General features: G+C 39.5%; 1 long non-coding RNA gene across 4 annotated transcripts; it reads right to left on the bottom strand.

Moving 5' to 3' along the window:
* Positions 1-273: 273 nt before the first annotated feature.
* On the bottom strand, positions 274-5077 carry LOC104240428 (uncharacterized). Of its 4 annotated transcripts, none has more exons than XR_011400266.1 (4): positions 4971-5077; positions 2540-4620; positions 1833-2279; positions 274-1705 (listed from the first exon to the last, which is right to left on the bottom strand). It is a non-coding gene; the product is annotated as an uncharacterized lncRNA (long non-coding RNA). The 4 variants fall into 4 exon arrangements; XR_011400265.1 differs by having other exon boundaries at positions 1833-2759; positions 3453-4620; positions 4971-5076; XR_714412.2 differs by having other exon boundaries at positions 1833-4620.
* Positions 5078-7952: the final 2875 nt, after the last annotated feature.

Below are 7952 nucleotides of genomic sequence, written 5' to 3' on the forward strand. Positions count from 1 at the left end.
AAAGAGGGTTTTTGGTCGAAAACGGCTAAAAGAGCTCGAGTCAGTGGGGTGGAGGAAGGCGGCAGCAGGAGTGAACGGAAGCTTCGCTGGAATTCGAGTCACCGGAGATCGAGTCGAGCTCTATATGTCTGTATGTGTTGGGCGAAGGGGATGACTCAATCCTCATGAATTTGAAGAAAACGGGAACGCTAGGATTTCGATTTTTGTGAGATATATGGTTTTTGGGAGGGTTTTGAAGGTTTTGGGGTGCGGAATTATTGTGGGAATTGAAGAAAAAGCAAGAAATTTCTTATAGAAGAAGACGGTTTAATGCAAAGAACTTTTCTTTAGTTACATAGAAAACAAAGCTTACATAGCACCCTTATATAGGGGTTTAGTCTAACTTACTAACTGATAACTTAACCACTAATTTATCCACTAAGCCACTAATAAAGATATGCTTCGACTCAACTAAATCGGAAATATGCCAATTACCCAACTAAATAGGAATTACATTTTTTGAATCAATATTCAGCACTCCCCTTGATTCAAAACTATAGACTTCAAGTTTCTAGTTACTACCGAAAATAATCATGCTTGACTTGTGGGAGTGCCTTAGTAAGGACATCAGCAATTTGATCCCTTGTACTGCAAAACTTCAACTCTATTTCTCCTTTTGCTGTGAGGTTGCAAATGAAATGATAACGGATGTCAATATGCTTTGTTCTGCTGTGAAAAGTCGAATTCTTTGTCATTGCAATCGTTGCCTTGTTGTCACAAAGTATTTTCATTGCACCCTCTTGCTGATGGCAGACATCAACTAACAATCTTCACAACCATATGGCCCAACAAGCTGTTGAAGTTACAATAACATATTCTGCTTTCGACGACGATAATGCATCCACGTTCTGCTTCTCCGAACACCACGAAATTGCTCCAGATCCAAAGCTGAAAACATTTCCAGATGTACTCTTTCTGTCATCTATACTTCCTGCCCAATCACTGTCACTATAACCAATCAAGCTGAAGTCTGCATCTTTAGAGTACCAAATCCTAAAGTCAACGGTCCCAGCAACATATCGCAAAACCCTTTTAGCAGCACCAAGATGTTGCTTCGTAGGACTATGCATATACTTAGATAACACACTAACCGAAAACATAATATCAGGACGTGTGTGTTAGGTAATTCAAACCTCCAATCAAACTTCTGTAATAAACTTGGATCAGCAGGATCGATGCCATATTCAAGCTGCAATTTTTCATTTGCATTCATGGGTGTAGCAGCCACTTTACAATTCTGCATACCAAACCTAAGCAGAAGATCTTTTGCATACTTTCTTTGTGAAACAAAAATACCATCTTCTTCATGTTTCACTTGAAGACCAAGAAAATATTGCATGATACCTAAATATGACATTTCAAACTCCTTCATCATACATGATTTAAATTCAGCCGCCAAAGTTTTACATGATCCCGTATAAATCATGTCATCAACATACAGACAAACTACCAGAAAATCACTCATACCTTACTTCTTTACATACAATGTAGGCTCGCTCTCGCTCCTTTCAAATATGTTCTTTAGGAAATACGAGTTAATTTTGTTGTACCACGCCCGTGGCACTTGTTTTAGCCCATAAAGAGCCTTTTATAGCTTGTACACTTTGCTCTTATCATCTGTAATAACAAAACCCTCAGGTTGGGAAACTTAACCTCTTCTAGATCCCTGTTTAAGAATGCAGATCCAACATCAAATTGATAAACGGGCCAGGTTAATGTAGCAGCCAAAGATAAGTGCATTCTCACTGTTTCAAAGCGAGCAACAGGTGAAAACGTTTCATCATAATCAATACCTTGATATTGTGCATATCCCTTAGTTACCAGCCTCACTTGTATCTCTGTATGCTCCCGTCTGCATGATACTTTATTTTGAACACCCATTTGAGTCCAATGGGTTCTTTGCCATCTAGTAGATCCACCAACTCCCATGTCTGATTCTGCTCAATTGCTCTTCTATCATTGCATTTTTCCTTTCTTCAATCTCAGCAGCTTCCTTGAAACAAGTGGGTTCTGCAACATACAAATCAAAAGAGCAATTTCATTAATTTTCCTCAAAAATCTGAATTTTGTTGGTGGAGTCTCGTTGGAAGAGTCTGATGGAGAAAAATTGTTGCCGCTTCCTTGTGGAGTTAAGGAGTGATCACTTGCTGGATAAGAGGTGCTTGACTGAGGAGGAGAAAGACCGCTACTTGCTCGAGAAGAATTAGATGAGTTCCCTGGAGTAGAGTCTGCTGCAGATTCTTGATTAAAAACATCATCAGTAGGTGCCAATTTATATATTCACATTCCCGGAATTGAAGTTCTAGGTTGCATCTTCATTAAACACAACATTTCTACTGATTACAACTTTGCCACTCACTGAATTATATAGCTTATAAGCTTTGGATTGTGCATTATAGCCAACAAAGATACATTTTTCAGATTTTCCATCAAGCTTATGTTGATCCTGTGAATTCACCAAAGCATAAGCTATACATCAAAAGATGCATAAGTGGCTTACCTTAGGCTTGTTACCTTTCCATGCTTCATATGGTGTTTGATTAAGAACAGCCTTGGTGGGTGAAATATTCAGCAAATAGACAGTTGTGGCAACAGTTTCAGCCTAGAAACACTTTGGTACACCTTTGGCTTGCATCATGCTTCTACCCATCTCAACAACTGTCTGGTTCTTTCGTTCGGCTACACCATTCTGCTCCAGTGTATATGGTGCTATGAGCTCTCTGTGAATACCATTTTCATCACAAAAAGAGTTGAACTTATTTGACATAAACTCGCCACTTCTATCTGTTAGAAGAGTCTTGACTCTATAGCCACTTTGCCTCTCAACAAAAGACTTAAATTTCTTAAAATATTCAAACGTTTCAGATTTGAATTAAAAGAAATATACCCAACTCATTCGACTATAATCCTTAGTAAAAAGTAGAAAGTATCGACTTCCACCTAAGGACTCAACACTCATAGGGCCGCACAAATCAGCGTGCACCAACTCATGACAAATAGAAGCTCTCCAGGACTTGCCTACAGGGAATGAATTTCTATTTTGCTTCCCATTCACACCTCCTTCACAAAATTCAAGAGCATCAATTTTAGGCAAACCAAGAACCATATTTTTGTGACCTAATAATTGCAACCCCTTTATATTCAAATGACCATACTGCAAGTCACAAGTTAGCTTCTATACCACCTTTGGCAACTAATGCATAACTTTTAACATTAGAAACTTCAAGAGGAAACATTTTGTTCTGAGTCATTTGAACATTAACAATTTTTTGACCTGATTTTTTTATCTTGAATGCTACGAGAGTTGTCATCAAATAGAATAAAGTATCCACAAGTCATCAATCGCCCAGCACTCAATAGGTTATGAGCTAAACAAGGAACATACTGCACATCATGGAGAAGTTTAATATTACCTTGAGAAGTTTTTAAGGCAACTGTACCTTTCCCTTCGTCTTTCATTGCTTTATCATTTCCTAGCCGAACTTCTGACTTCTTCGATTCATCAAGCTCTTTGAACAACGACCTTGTGCCAGACATGTGGTTAGAACAACCACTGTCAATGAACCAGACACCATTCAAACCAGCACCTATAGAGGAGAGAGCCATGAACAGATTACTCTCCTATTGTGGTTTCTCCATGAAATTGGCATGCTTTTGGTCATCCTTTTGTTTAGCCCAGCAATTAACTTCCTTATGGCCGAACTTTTTGCAATAGCGACATTGAATGGTGCTCTTGAACTGTCGGTTCTGACCACCAAATTGACCTTGTCCTCTGCCACGACCTCGACCACGAAAACCACCTCTGCCTCCATGCCCTCTAACATTTGAAACTTCTGATTTGCCTTTAAAAGAAGACTCCCCCTTCATTTGAAATGCCTTATCTTCGCCCTTCTCATGAGAGGCATACAGTCTATCCTTATGAGCTTGCAAGGAACTTATCAATTCATTAAAGGTATAGTAGATAAATCATGGGACTTCTCAATAGCAGCTACAATATGGTCAAATCGTTTATTAAGACTTTTTAGAGCTTCAGAGACAACAACTTCATCGCTAATTGTGTCATCATATGCCTTCATTTGACTAACAATTGCACTTCATTTGACTAACAATTGCAGTCACCATAGATAAGTAGTCTTGCACAGATTCACTACTTTCCATCGATGAATTTTCAAAATCACGCCGGAGTGACTGGAGTTTAACAATCATTACCTTTGTTGAGCCGCGAATTCTTTCTTATAGTCTCTCATGCTTCTTTTGAGGTCTATGCAACAACAATTCTGGAGAAAATTGACTCATGCATAGCTTGCTGGATGTAAAACCGGGCCTTGGAGTCCTTCTTTTTGTTCTCCTGTAGTCTTTGAGCTTCGTTTTCCTCAACATAGCCATTCTCCACCAAGTCCCACAATTCTTGAGACTTGAACAAAGTCTTCATTTATATGCTCCAAAATTCATATTTATCCCCATTAAAAGTATGAATTAGTTGCTGAGAAGTGGTGGATGCTCTATTGGGAGCCATTCTTTTCCCTCAATTTTGACTCTTTTTTTTTTTGCTCTTACTTTACCTTCCCAGTTTGACCTAACCTGGAAAAAGAGAAAAAAGAACATAAGGTTGGTAATTTGTGGAGTTCCACTCTCTCACTTCTCACCTCGCTCTGATACAAAAATTGTTGGGGGAATTGAAGAAGAAGCAAGAAAACTATTATAGAAGAAGACTGTTTAATGCAGAGAAATTTTTGTTACTTAGTTTCACGAAAAAAATAAAGCTACATAGCACCCTTTATCTAGAGATTTAGTCTAACTTACTAAGAGATAACTGTCTGAACATGACCCACTAACTTAACCACTAATTTACCCGCTAAACTACTAATAAAGATATGCTTTGACTCAACTAAACCTGAAATATGCTAATTACCCAACTAAATAGGAATTACATTTTATCAATATTCAATAGGAATCGGGTAGAGTAGGACGAGAGGAGAAAACGGTGTAAGAATGGAGTGGTTTGGGGTGTTCTGCTGGTGGTGGCGATTCAAAATTTTGGGTAATTAAGGTATTAAATACCTGTGTTGTGATTGAATGAGAGTCGTCCGATCACAACACTATAGATGGCTGAGATCCGATCCTTGGATCACTAAATGAAATGGCGTAGCTTCACTATGAAACTACGTCTTTTAATTACTCCACTGCTAGCCTCATCTTGGACCGGGTCAGTGCCATTGGGCCACTGATTTGGTCCGATTTTTGGCCCATTTCGGCTAAAAACACAACTTAGCCCAACTCTTATTCCCTTTTTACATTAAACTATAATCAACTCCTAAAACCTACACAAACACACATAATAAACAAATTTTTAAAAAAAGGAGCAAAAATTAGGTATTTACAGCAGTGTCATTTCATCTCATTCTCATTTGAGAAAATGTACGGACACGGTGTCTATCACATGGAGTTTTGAGCTTGTAGTGCTTAACTTTTTAATGGCTTTTCATGCCGATAACATGGATTTATTTGTGCGCATGAGACACTGAAAGCACTTCTCAAGCTTATCGTCACTCCTGAGTTTGCTATTTTCAGTAATGACTTGTACTGTGACGATCCGGCCGGTCGTCTTAAGAATTAACGTCTGATCCCCTATTAACTGCTTTCCTCAAGTTTATTTATGCTAATTTGATTTGCCGGGATGTTCAGTTTTGAGTTTCGGAGAGTTTTGGGACACTTAGTCCCTAAATAAGAGCTTAAGTGTTGGAAAGTTGTCCGTAGTCGGAACAGTGTGAAGACGGCCTCGGAATGGAAATCTGATGGTTCCGTTAGCTCCGTTAGGTGATTTCGGGGTTAGGAGCGTGTCTGAAACATGTTTTGGAGGTCCGTAGCTAATTTAGGCTTGAAATGCCGAAGATTTGAATTTTGGAAGTTTCCGGTTCGGTAGTGAGATTTTGATCCGAAAGTCGGAATGGAATTCCGAGAGTTGCAGTAGCTTCGTCATGTCATTTGGGTTGTGTGTGCAAAATATCAGGTCATTCGGACGAGGTTTGATAGACTTTTTGATCGAAAGTGTATTTTATAGAGTTTTTAAAATTTTAGGCTTGAAATCGATGAAAAATGGGTGTTTGGGTGTTGTTTGTAGCGTTCCGAAGGTTGGAACAAGTTTGAATGACGTTTTAGGTTATGTTGGTGCTTTTGGTTGAGGTCCCAGGGGCCTCGGGTGTGTTTCGGATGCTCAACGGGTCATGTTTAGAACTTAGAGAATTGCAGAAAATATTGCAGCAGCCCAGTTCTGGTTTCCTTCTTCGCGTTCGCGAGTGGGGTCTCGCGTTCGCGTAGGGGAACTGGGGCTGGGGGGAGGATTGTGCTTCGCATTCGCGAAGTCTATCCCGCATTTGTGAAGGTTTGTGAAGTAGAGCAGCTGTTATGTGTTTCGCGTTCGCGATGATGTCCCGCTTTCGCGAAGGTAAGGGCTCATTAGTCATCGCGTTATGGTCCACGCGTTCGCGTAAGGTCTGCTCGTGTAAGATACGCGTTCGCGAAAGAGGAATTTGGCCAGCAGGACTTTTGTGCATCGCGTTCGCGATAGTAGCCTCGCGTTCGCGAAGAAGAACGCGCCTGGGCAGATATAAGATTTTAAAAATCAAGGGTTTAGCCATTTTTATCAAAACTTAAGCTTGGGAGCTCGGATTTGAGCGAGATTTTGAGAAATTTTTAGAGATATCGATTGGGTAACGATTCTAAACTCCTTTTTGCTTGTAATCCACTAATCTAAGCATGAATTCCTCCTCTAATTTCGGATTTTGAATGAAAATTAGGTAAAACTTCATAGGCCGAATTATTGAGTTTTGGTTGGGCAATTGGCATCGGATTTGGATAATTTTAGTATGGTTGAACTCCTGAGAGTACGAGGTTTCTGAAAATATAAATTTTACTCGATTCTGAGACGTGGCCCGAGGGGCGTTTTTGTCATCTTACATAATTTCGCGTATTAGCTTAGAATTTTATTGTAGAATCAGCTTCTTGAAGTATTATTTACATTATGTAATGGAATTGAATAGATTTGGGCCATTTGGAGTCGGATACTCGTGGCAAAAGCGTGGTTTTTAGTTGATTTTGAGCCAGTTCGAGGTAAGTGGCTTGTCTAACCTTGTGTGGGGGACCTTCCCCTTATGATGTGCATATTTGGTGATTTAATTGCCTTGTGCATGAGGTGACGAGCGCGTACTTGTGCAAATTGTTGGAAATACGATTTTCTTAAAGTATTTATTAACATGTTCCCTTTCCTGTTTATTATACTTGCAAATTTAGCACGTTGTTAGTTAGAAAAGCATGTTTAGTTGACTTAAATTGCCTACTTACTTAAATTGGCTTGAGTGCACTACGTGAAACATGTTAGGCTAGAATTACTTGTTTTTCCTTGATATGAAATTTAATTTCTGAAATATCTTCTTGTTGTTGCTGTGTATTTACATTAGGACTACGGATGTGGGATTCCGGTAGCTTCCACCCCCCTTGTTTGTTTACTTTGGGACTACGGGTTAGATTCCCGGTAGATCCCCCTACACAGTTATATAGAACTACGGAAATGCACCTGGTAGATTCCTCCAGTACTGAGTATTTACATTTAGGAATACGGACTGGGGTTCCGGTAGATCCCCGTGCATTGATGATTGGACTACGGGACGGTATCCCGGGAGATCCACTGGACAGTTGATGAAAGGGACTACAGGACGGTATCCTGGGAGATCCTCGTTGTTGCTATTGGTATTGAGTTGTTCTTATTCTGTGTTACTTTGTTCTTTGTATATTTGTTGTTGCCTTGTATAACCTATCTTATTTCACTGTTGTACTCATTTATATTGTCTATTTCATACTGTTAAAACTTTATATTATGTTTAACCTCAGTAGGGCCCTGACCTTCCTCGTCACTA

Source organism: Nicotiana sylvestris, chromosome 6 (assembly GCF_000393655.2).
Source record: "Nicotiana sylvestris chromosome 6, ASM39365v2, whole genome shotgun sequence".
NCBI classification, from domain to species: domain Eukaryota; kingdom Viridiplantae; phylum Streptophyta; class Magnoliopsida; order Solanales; family Solanaceae; genus Nicotiana; species Nicotiana sylvestris.